The sequence below is a fragment of the Procambarus clarkii genome, chromosome 17, assembly GCF_040958095.1.
Source record: "Procambarus clarkii isolate CNS0578487 chromosome 17, FALCON_Pclarkii_2.0, whole genome shotgun sequence".
In the NCBI taxonomy this organism is placed as follows: domain Eukaryota; kingdom Metazoa; phylum Arthropoda; class Malacostraca; order Decapoda; family Cambaridae; genus Procambarus; species Procambarus clarkii.
In genome coordinates, this window is record NC_091166.1 from 43,306,604 (window position 1) to 43,319,134 (window position 12,531).

The following is a 12,531-nucleotide window of genomic DNA, read 5'->3' on the forward strand; positions in this document are numbered from 1 at the left end:
TCTGTAACTCTGACGGTTCGAGCCCTGGTTGGGTCATGCTTTGTGAGGTATGGCTTAGGGGATCAGACTTAGATTAAATTGCAGTTCCGGTTTTCCTCTCTAAAAATATTGATTAGACTTTGTCCTTGTCAAATCAGATCCTTTTTTCCTTCCTTCCTTCCTTCCTTTCTTCCTTCCTTCCTTCCTTCCTTCCTTCCTTCCTTCCTTCCTTCCTTCCTTTCTCTTTCTTTCTTTCTTTCTTTCTTTCTTTCTTTCTTTCTTTCTTTCTTTCTTTCTTTCTTTCTTTCTTTCTTTCTTTCATTGTATCCACCAACGTCGGTGTAGATGTATAAGGTGTTTCCTATATACTTGTGGCGTGTCTCTGGAGTACGCCGCAGGCTCACAATTTACGCTCGATAGCACCAAGATTATTGCGCCACTCCGCCACGGAGACCCAATATCCGTAAGTGAGCGTAATTCGACGAAGGTCAATTGTTCAATCCGACAGATTAACTTCAAATTATTTGTAGATGATAAATGAAATCGAAACAATTTATGGGAGACATGAATTCGCCTTAGACCAGCCGGACTGAATCTCTGAAGAACAGTTCAGTGCCGGAGGAACAATAACAGATGCTACTGAACACAATGGTTGATACTAGAAGCAATAACTAGATTCGAGTCTTAAAATCCTGGAAATATTAGTTCATAACCAGGAGCTCGAAATGCACTCTTGAATATTTATAAACTAATAAGCAAGGTATATGGTGGAGAGGGAACGAATTGTTATTTGATTCTGAGCTCAGCGTTATAGGAGATGAAGGTTGGTTTTCCGGCGGGCTTCTGCTATTTCATTCGCCTTGCCTTACTAACTTAATTGCCGGGATGAAAGCAAAGCAAGGAGGCACTGTATCAAACGATCAGGTAAAGGAAAAAACGAGAGAGGTTGGAAGATATAGCGAAGAGGGATCTGACCGGGAAAAGATGTGTTACAAGACAAGGTTGTTTGTTGTTGAGAGGTTTACGTCACGGCCCGAACCTTTTTTCGAAATATTCGGTTTCTGTTATTATGTCTTAGGAGATAGAAACGGAGCATTGTGTCTGAGGAGAGAGAGAGAGAGAGAGGAGAGAGAGAGAGAGAGAGAGAGAGAGGAGAGTGGAATGGAGGCAGAGCTACAAGGGACAAAGAGCTAAAAGACGGAGAAAGTAGGAGAGGAAAGAAAAAAACAAGAGGTAGAGAGAAAGAAGACGAAGTGAAAGAGGAAGAAAGAGAGACAGAAAGTAGCGACGTAAGACAAATGGAATAGAGAGAAACAATGAACCGATGATTTTTATGTGCATGGTTTCTCGGTTCATCGATTGTTTTTGCCACATCAACCCTTTCACCATTGATACAGGGCGAAGGTAAGTAAATGTTCAACTGAACGAGTGAAGGAACGAGTGAGCGAGCGAGTGACAGACGGGAAGAGGAAGGGCATCGAGGGCATTAGGTCAGTAGACAGAGCCGCCAACCACACACAAAAAAGGACAGTCACACCGACAGAAGGAGGTACATAGTCACACACAAGAGATAAACAGACGGACAGGCAAACATGTTCACAAATATCTACTGAAAAAAGGAAGGAGCTACAAAGAAACACAAAGGTCTGAAATATAAAGGTGTTAAGAGAGTAAGAGAGAGAGAGAGAGAGAGAGAGAGAGAGAGAGAGAGACAGAGAGAGAGAGAGAGTAAGAGAGAGAGAGAGAGAGAGAGAGAGAGAGAGAGAGAGAGAGAGAGAGAGAGAGAGAGAGAGAGAGAGAGAGAGAGAGTGTTGACGACATCATTAGTTCACTATATGGAGGAGTTAACCTGGGTTAAGTCCTGGCTGACCTGTACCGCCATTATAGGAGATAAAACACTGTTTTAATGCAGGTTCCTCTGAGCTGACAAGAGTGTTTTGAGTAAAGATTTAAGATTGGCTTTTAATTTTTCAGTATCCCATAACAAATTCATAGATAAAGCAATTGAAAACAACCTTTTTCTTTTTCAAATTTTGATACTGTTAAAAATCAGTCGTTTTAAGAACTCGTCCGTTTCAGCCCACTGTTTGTTCAAATTTCATACAATAATGCAGATTAAAAGTATACTTGAAGGGGGCAGCAAGGAACTGTTTATTCTTTCTTTACTAATCAACAGGAATATAGTAACCGAATTGAATTGATTTAATTTAGTGCATTAAGTGCATACTGGAGATCTGTAGAGGTGCGACTGCACCCTACGGAGAGGTCGTGACCTGAGTTTGTGGATCTAACGAAGTCATTTGGAATTATCAGCCGTGTTATATATAGGATTATGACCAAATTTGGATATCCAGATTCTTTCATCGGAATGGTGAAGTAATTCCATAATGGGATGCTTGCCAGAGTCCAAGACCTGGGCAATTTACTCTGAGCCATTTGCGCCTATAAACGGTATTAAACAAGATTGGGTTCTGGCGCCCGGCCTGTTGAGCCTCATGTTCTCTGCCATGTTGATCGAGGCTTTTAGAGACAGCAATGATGGCATCAACCTCTGTTACCGTTTTGATGTTCAACTTGAGGAGGCTTCAGACCAGAACTGAAGTCCATATTGAGACCATTCTTGACTTTCTATTTGCGGCCGACTGCACCCTCAACTCCAGTACAGAGGCTGGCACGCAATGCATCTTGGGTCATTTTTGTTTTTATCTCAGGGCTTGCACAACCTTCGGCCTCACCATCTCCACCAATAAAGACCGAGGCTCTACACCAGCCAGCACAAGGCTGTAATTACACTGATCCGTCTATCACCGTCAGTGGAGAGAAGCTGGACCACGTGGGCAGGCTTACACACCACGGCAGTACACTGACACAGGCAGTGATGGGGGATACTGCCTCAGCTATCCCAGCATTTGGAAAGCTTAGGATCCAGAGTTTGGGATCGAAGAGTTATTATGATTGAGACCCAACTAAAAGTTCACTTGGCGGTGCCCACCCGCCTCCATGCTAGTGAGGTCTCGACTGTCTACAGTTGCCGTGCCAAAAAAATCTAATCCATTTCCATCAGAGCCATCTGTGGAAGCTGCTAGGGTGAGATGGCAGGACCAAGTGCTTGATACAGGCATTTTTATACAGGCCGGCATAACAAGCATACTTTCCAAGGCTCAGCACAGTTGGGCTGGCCATGGTGTGCGCATGCCCGAAGAACCACTGCCCAAGATGTTCTATGCTGAACTTCAACAGTGAAAACGTTCTTCTTAAAAGAAGAGATTTAAGAACACCACCCTAAGGCTTCCCTCGAGAACTGAGGCATAGACACTGAAAGCTGAGAGAGCAATGCTGAGGGGTCGCTCTGCCTGGCGCACACTAGTTCACAACGGTGCAGCATCCCGCAAACAAGAGAGACTGAGTGATGCTGCGGAGAAGCGGGCTCTTCGCAAGCCCAGGGGCCAGATTCACGAAAGCACTTACGCAAGTACTTACGTACGTGTACATCTTTCCTCAATCTTAGACGGCTTTGGTTACATTTATTAAACAGTTTACAAGCATGAAAACTTCCCATTCAACTGTTGTTATTGTTATAAACATCCTTATATATAAACATCCTGGTGCTTCGGAGCTCATTAACTGTTTAATAATTGGAAACAAAGCCGCCTAAGATTGAGAAAATATGTACAGGTTCGTAAGTGCTTGCGTAAGTGCTTTCGTGAATCTGGTCCCAGGGCTGGTGGCTTCCCTTGACAGAAGCCCACACCTCCATGTCCTCACTGCAACCGGTATATATAAAATGTGAGTATATATGTATTTATATATATTTGGCTTATATCGCATCGCCCCCCCCCCCCCCAGATCGACCTACTGACCCTTACCAGGATGCAACTTCACAACAAACTAACTTATGTGTACCTATTTTCTGCTTGGTGAAAAGAGGCATTAGGTGATAGAAGACGAGTCGAACCATTTCCGTCCCGCCTCCGATTGAATCGACAACGAATCCAACTGTACTACCGTGACCCCTTAGTAGTTTGTTGAACAAGTTGTAAAACCGGAGTGAATAGGCGAATAGAAAGGATTGGAAGATGTAGAAAGAGTGAAGAATAGAACCAAAGATTAAAAGGGGAGGACGTGACTGCTCATCTATTACTATGGGGAGCCAGGAGCTAGACTCTACCTACCAGATCTGCTCTATCTCTATAACACGAAGACAGACGCCTTGTTTGAGGAGAACACAAACATCCGTCTGCAGGCGAGGAGCCACAATGACGTGGCTGAAGTATGTCGACCAATCTCCACACTAGAAAATGAAGGGACGACGACGTTTCGTCCTGGACCATTCTCAAGTCGATTGTGAATGGTCCAGGACGGACCGAAACGTCGTCGTCCCAGTCATTTTCTAGTGTGTGGATTGGTCAACATCCGTCTGCAATTATCAGTTTAGCACAGGTTGCGGAGGTGGCAAGGTCACCTACACGACCTGACCTCTAGCCAACATGACAACTAAACCCCCCCGCCCCAATGTGTGACGATTCTATGTTAAGGCTGCTGACTACAATTTCCTGAGTGACTTGACAACACTTCTATCAGTGAATATATTGAATAAATCCCGTTTTTGTTACACTGTGGTCAGTAGCAACACGAGTTTATTGACCATGTGGTCTGCAGTGTCATATTAGTTGCCTATATGTATATAATGAACCTTGGATTATAAATGGTTAAATTTCCTATCCAAGAGAAGAAACAAAGACACGGAGACGATTCGAGGCATTATTATTTACCAAATTCTTTCTGTGATGTTCAATAAAACGCCCACCAGTCTCTCTGTACACTAAGATGAGACTAGCCATAAGCATCTACCTTCAACCGTGGACACAGACGCAATTCTGTGCATAAGAGTGAAATCTTGATTTTTGTAATCTTCTCATGGGGGGAAACAAGCATAAATAAATATAAGTAAAGGACAATATATGGCGAGATTAAGTAATATGACTAAGTGACCTGTGCACTCGAAATATTACCAGCAAGTGCACAAAAACCTCACAGTTCACACCACGCGAGCGAAGGTAAAGTAGATATGTGAAAAGACTTGATAAAGGGGAAAATAATTAGGATAAGAGAGATGATAATGAAAGGAGATATTTTTTTTAAAGGAGAGATGGAAAATACGTCGCAGGTGAAAGCGGTGAGTAACTGCAAAGACCAAAAATTGATGCTTGGAAATATGGAAGAAAAGGAATTGCTGAGAGAGGAAGGTGGAAGCGGAAATTAATAACTGAAATTGTTAGACGATAAACTGGTTCGAGTGTTAAGCTGGAGGAAGGTGAGGGGAGGTAGAGGGGGAGTTACAAGGACAGGTGAGAGGGGGATTCATGTCGAGAGGTGAAGGGATTTAGAGGGCGAAATTGAAATTGAAATAAGTTTATTGAGGTAAAATACACACAAAGGGATGAGGTAGCTCAAGCTATTCTCACCCCGTTCAATACATCGTGTTAATACATACATATACACACATCACAAACAATAAACATATTACCAAACATTCTGAGAGATAAACATCTCTCAGAATGTCTCATAAACATCAGAGATAATAATAGGGCGAGGTGGAGTGATTCACATGATTGATGGTTGGTGATGATTAAGGTACCCAAGAGGTGGCACGGGCATGAGTAACCCGATTCACAGGCTTGTTGTTGTTGTTGTTGTTGTTTTAGATTTAGCTACTCAGAACGAAGTGTCCAGGTAGCACGGGCTATGGTGAGCCCGTAAGATTCATCGGCTGTTGTTGTTTAAGATTCAGCTTCTAGGAACAAGAAGTTCCAGGTAGCACGGGCTATGGTGAGCACGAAAGATTCACAGGCTGAGGACAGAAGATTTATAGGAAGTGGTGAGGTGATTTACAGGGTGAAGTGAAGAGATTCACAGGGAGAGGTGAGGGGGGGATTTACAGGAAGAGCTAAAGTAATTTATAGAGAGAGGTGAGGGGATTTAGAGAGGATATTTATTTAAGGCGAAGGAATTTACAGGGAAAGGTGAGGAAATTTACAGAGTGAGATGAAAGGGATTTACAGAGTGAGGTGAAAGGGATTTACAGAGTGAGGTGAAAGGGATTTACATGGCTAAGTGAGGGGGGTTTGTACGGAATGGTGAAGGGATTTAAAGATAGAGATGAGAGAATTTACAGGGATTGGTTAGAGAATTTACAGGCAGAGGTTTGGGAATTTACAGGGACAAGAGAGATTATTTACAAGGATGTGTGAGGGAATATAGAAGGAAGAGGAAGTGGATTTACAAGATGGAATGAGTGAATGTGAAGGGAGAGGTGAAAGTGTACATATGTGCACGGCTTAAAGCGTTCACACACACACGTGTACATATACACACGTGTACATATACACACACTGCTTTAATAAACACGTACACACAGAGATTAGCAAGCAGGCTAATCTTTGCGCTTGAAAGTATAAGCTGCATGAGTAAAACCGGTAGAGACATGATCGCTACATACACAATATTTACCGGCAATTGACTGAGTTGAGAACGACAGATTATTTAACAGGACTAATACACGTACAAAGCGATATTATAGATAATTTTATTCCGTGCTAGAATAGCAATTAAATGAAATAAACCGGAAAGTTAACTGGAAATGCTTTCTGCAACAGCATAGAGTTTTTAAATCTGGAAATTATAATGGGATGAGTAAGGCAAGACATCTTGGTTTGTGACCATTGATTGTTCCTCTTATTGCCCATTACTTTCTGAGTTAATGTTAATCGCAGATTACGTTTTGTCTCCAGACACTCAAAGGACGCGCTCAAGAGATACAGCTGACGTTATATTAAGTTCGAGAAACTCAGTTATGGGTTCCACTGAGCCTAGGTTAGGTTAGGTTTGGTTAGGTTAGGTTAGGTTAGGTTAGGTTAGGTTTGGTTAGGTTTGATATGTTGACCAGACCACACACTAGAAGGTGAAGGGACGACGACGTTTCGGTCCGTCCTGGACCATTCTCAAGTCATTTGTGACTTGAGAATGGTCCCCCTCCGCCGGAGATCGAACCCGGAACCTTAGGAATACGAATCCCAAGCGCTGTCCACTCAGCCGTCAGGCCTACCAGAGTTCGCCTATATGTAACATTGTAGGTTGAAGCGTCCTACATCAGTATAGGACGTTTGATCATTGAAAACATTGATCATTGGGAACATTGATCATTGAAAACATTGATCAATGGAAACATTGATCATTGGAAACATTGATCATTGGAAACATTGATCAATGGAAACATTGATCATTGGAAACATTGATCATTGGAAACATTGATCAATGGAAACATTGATCATTGGAAACATTGATCATTAGAAACATTGATCATTGGAAATGTTCCCAACGTCCTGGGGGACTGAACGGACACCGTGATGCATTTATGTATAACAGCTTGGATGCCTTGGAGGTATGTATGGTTAGGTTAGGTTAGGTTAGGTTAGGTTAGGTTAAGGACTTTTCCTGACCATGAGTGCTGGACATCACTGTAGACACTCACTACCTTGTCTGTCTCTCCCTCTATCTTTCCTCCACCTCTCTTTTTCCTCCCTCTCTCTCTCCTTCCTTCCCTCTCTCCATATACCTCCCTCCCTCCCTCCCTCTCCTTTTCTACCAGTAATTAACTCCTCACGTACCAAAAAAAATATCTACTTAACGACCGTCTCTTATTAAACGCTCCATAAATAAACCTCTTTACAAGGTTTTTAAAATTGGGCTTCATGTGAAAATGAGTTGTGCAATGCTCTCATTTCCGCCTCGGGACATGAAGAAAACCCGTCTCACTTCACGCTCCATCTCCCGCCAACTTTACTGCTCGGTGGTAATGAGCACCAATAAACTCGTCTGATAACCCCCCTCCTATATGTGGGGGGGGGGTCAGCCCTTGTGTAATGAGCTCAAAACTGAATGGAAACTTTGTGGCATTCTATTAATAAATACTTTGTATGCCGTTCTTGCTATATAGTCTACTATATGTATTTAGTATATGTTTATTTATATATATTATTTTTTATTTTTTTATTTCAGGAGTGGAGCTGGGAGCAGTGCAGTATGACCAGTAGGAGGGTGAGTGTTAACGTAGGCTATTCAGCTATCAATCTAGGTCTGACAATGGATCGACACTTGTAAGGGGGGGGAGGGGAGAAAGAGGGAGGGGTATTGAGGAAAGGGAGAGGAGAGATGGACGGTGGGAGGGAGGGGGAGGGATGAGAGAGAGGTACGTAGTGGGTAGTGAGAGGTTGACGGAGAGAGAGAGAGAGAGAGAGAGGAGTGAGGTGTTGGCAGTGAAGGAAAAGGATTAAAAGAGGGCGACAGAGGAAGTAAGAGCTTCCAGTCGTCCAGTTAACGGATGTGTCGTCTGGAGGGAAGTTACAGCCCCGCTCCTGTGCCAGGTAAGTCCACTACGGGCTCACCATAGCCCGTGCTACTTGGAACTTTTTGTTCCCAGTAGCTGAATCTTAAACAACTGGAGTGAAGGTAATCTTCCCTCTGGATCACACAGCATCGCAACAAAACTGGAATTTGAGTAAGTCCAGAGAGTGGTGGGAATAAATTATCATGAACTTATCATTAAAATAAAAATTTAATTATCTTAATTAATTAATGAACTTAATTATCAATAAATTATCATTAAAGGTTCTCATGAACCTTTACCTTCTCTCTAATCAGAGAACAGGATCTGTTTCAAATCACTACAGGTAAATTCAGAATAATAAGATATTTCTGTAACAATTTATACAAATCGTTACAATGATGGTTTATCTAAGCACATGTACATTAGTCTGCATCAAACTTTACATTTTGGCTTAAAGTGAATTACCTTTAGTTTACAATTTGAAAGGTATATACATTGGAAAAAATAAAATGTAGTTTACCATTAAGCAGTGACAGATATTGCCACAATTTACATTACAAAAATAACATACAATAACATTAACAATTCTCATTGCTGGGGACAGGTGGCCTGTGTATATGCACTTCAACCTTGAATCGGAGTAATCCCAAGGTCAAGCTACCAACCTTAATAACCTTAACTATTATGGGATGCAACCCCTTAACATTTACCTAACTCCCCGGACAACTATTTACTGCTAGGTGATCGGAGGCATTAGGTGAAAGAAAACATGCCCAACCATTTCTGCCCCCATATGGGAAACCCGGCATCCCCGATTATGAGTTGAGAACGAAGCCAACTGTAGCACGTCGAGACCCCATATATCATTCACTTGGCTTCCTCAGGGGGATTCGAACTGGGACCTGAAAAATAGGCCACCATCACTCTGTAAGATATATACTAAAGGCTAAAACCCACACCAGGAAAGCTAACAGAAAACGGAATAAAAGAGAAAACGTGGAGAAGGCGCGCCTAATAACGCGACATTCAACTCTTGATTACTAATACTTTGAGTAGAGATTGATTGCGTGATTGCGGGCGGATGATCGATAGGCAGGACCAGCTTCAAGCGGACTCTGAGGGCGGATTGTGGTCTTGTATGAAAGGAGAAGCGTTTGTTGGAGAGGGGGAGAGAGAGATTTTTAGGGTGCGTGAGCGAGTGGCTGCTGGTTAGGTAGGTAGGTTGGGGGGGATTGGGTGGGGTTAGGGGATTGGGGGGGATTGGGTGGGGTGTGGCGGTGTTTCCAGATGATGGCTTGAGGTTTGTGTGGGGTCCTTGTGAGGTTTGTGTTGCTGGTTGGGTCGTTGAGGCTTGAGTTGATAATTGGTCCTTTTAGAATTGTGTTAGATGACTTATGTTTAACCATAGAGTTAATTAGATGAAATTTTGAAACACCTGGAGCACATACATCAGTGGTGGGTGTTGAGGGTATACAACATACAGCATACACCATAATGCATGTATGACCCGCTTGCTGCTGAGCTTTTACCCAACTTGCAGTGAATCTTGTATATATTTTTCCCCCCAGTCTCGTTGGAGAGGCGCAATATAAATGGTAAACCCCCCTCCCCCCTCCCCCCGCCCCCCCCTCCCCCCGCCCCCCCCTCCCCCCGCCCCCCCCGCCCCCCCCCCTGCCCCCCGCCCCAAGGGGGTCGCAGTCGAGGATATAATTCACAGTCATTCCCTACCTTTCTGTATTAACAATTTAAATGCAATTTAGAAGATACCAACCTGTTCTTCAGGTAAATTTATGCCGATCTAGCGGGGGCCTCTGGTATACACGCAGATGCTGTCTGTGTAGGCACCTAACCACTTGGGCTGGACGGTAGAGCGACGGTCTCGTTTCATGCAGGTTGGCGTTCAATCCCCCCCGTCCGTCCACAAGTGGTTAGGGCACCATTCCTTTCCCTCCCCGTCCCATCCCAAATCCTTATCCTGACTCCTTCCAAGTGATATATATATATAGTCATAATGGCTTGGCATCTCCTCCTCATAGTTCCCTTCCCTTCCTTTATTATGAATTAGGACTGTGTAGGCGAGATGTTGCTGCTGCTGCTCTCTTCCTCGTTAGTTCCATGCGTTACCCCCTCGTTGGCTTGTGTTACGAGACGTTGGTTGGTCTCCGTTAGCAATGACAGCCAGCACAGCCCGCATGGGTTGACCGCCACCATGGCTGTCAACACGCTGGTTGACGGCTCCCCACCATCCACCACTCCCAGATTAGATTGATCGCTCCCCATCCCGTGTAAAACGGGTATTGGTGTTTGCCTTTCATCTTTTTTATGAGTGAGAGAGCCAGCACCAGCAGACTACCAGCAGATTTTTGTCTTCCTGCTGTCGCTATTGTGAGTGGAAGAGAGTGGGGGGGGGAGGGGGGAGAGGGGGGTATGGGAGGGAGGGTGAGAAATGGGGAATGGGGCGAGATATTGGGTATAGGAGGGGTTGTGTGGGAGCGAAGTCCATAGAAGTACATGTGTATGGGTAAAATGTGTGTATATATATATATATATATATATATATATATATATATATATATATATATATATATATATATATATATATATATATATATATATATATATATATATTTATATATATATATATATATATATATATATATATATATATATATATATATATATATTTATATATAAAGATCGAGCTGTTAGCTTTTAAATCCCGTCTTTCTGAGATTCGATGTACTGTGCCGACCTATATATAAAGTAATGAAATTAGGTGAAGGGAGCAGGAGGCTGAACACAGAGTACCATCTAGGAGGTGAAATCCCGCAAAAGTCAAATAGAGAGAAAGATCTGGGGGTTGATTTCATACCGAACCTGACCCCAGAGGCCCTCATCAAAAGGATATCATCAGCGGCATATGCTAGATTGACCAACATAAGAACTGCCTTTAGAAACTTGTGTAAGGAATCATTCAGAACCTTGTATACCACTTATGTCAGACCAATCGTGGAGTATGCAGCTCCAACCTGGAGTCCGTTCCTAGTTAAGCACAAGACAAAGTTATAGAAGATTTAGAGGTATGCCACCAGACTAGTCCCAGAACTGAGAATTAAGAGTTACGAGGAAAGGCTTCGGGAGCTAAACCTCACGTCTCTGGAAGACAGAAGAGTAAGGGAAGACATGATCACTACCTACAAAATTCTCAGAGGAATTGACAGGGTGCACAAAGACAAACTATTTAGCATGTGTGGAACACAAACAAGGGGACACAGGTAGAAACTTGGTATACAAATGAGCCACAGAGACATTAGAAAGAACTTTTTTCAGTGTCAGAGTACTTAACAAATGAAACTCATTTAGCAGTGATGTTGTGGAGGCTGACTCCATACACAGTTTCAAGAGTAGATATGATAGAGCCCAATAGGCTCAGGAATCTATACACCAGTTGAGTGACAATTGAGAGGCAGGACCACAGAGCCGAAGCTCAACCCCCGCAAGTCCAACTAGGTGAGCATACACATAGAGAGACTTAAGGGCACCACTGTTCCTTGCTCTACGCCTTATACCACCAACGGTTAAAGCAGACTGTTGGAGGAAGCATTCTCTCTATTGCCCCGTAACTAATGCCACCAAATGACGATTAGACCGTCGAGGCAATTTGGGTCAAACGAGCCAACGAGGAAATTGGTGGATGACTCAGGGAACAATTGAGCTCTGTCTCAACAACAGCAGGTTCAGTAACACTCGCAATAGCAGCAACAGCAGCAGTAGCAGCGGCAGTAACAACAGCAGCAGCACTAGCAACAGCAGTTGCAGCGTCAGTAGCATAATAGCAGCAGATACTGATCTCTCAGTATCAGTAACAAAACCAGTAGCAGTAGCAGCAACAACAGCAGCAGTAACAAAAGCAGTAGCAGCAGCAGTAGCAGTAACAAAAGCAGTAGCAGCAGCAGTAGCAGCAACAACAGCAGCAGTAGCAGCAACAACAGCAGCAGTAGCAGTAACAACAGCAGCAGTAGCAGCAACAACAGCAGCAGTAGCAGTAACAACAGCAGTAGCAGTAACAAAAGCAGTACCAGCGGCAGGAATCACGTTAAAACCAAGTCCAAACATCAAAAAAAGGGATCCTGGTTAAAAAAAGTGGATTCACTCACCCTCTGCTA

General features: G+C 43.4%; 1 long non-coding RNA gene across 1 annotated transcript in view; it reads left to right on the plus strand.

Annotated features, from left to right (window-relative positions):
* LOC138365532 (uncharacterized) overlaps positions 1-12,531 on the plus strand; it is a 565,144-nt gene that overhangs the window by 432,993 nt on the left and 119,620 nt on the right. The window contains exon 4 of the long non-coding RNA XR_011228904.1: positions 8,038-8,076. This is a non-coding gene — a long non-coding RNA (uncharacterized lncRNA). The remainder of the gene's footprint in view (positions 1-8,037; positions 8,077-12,531) is intronic.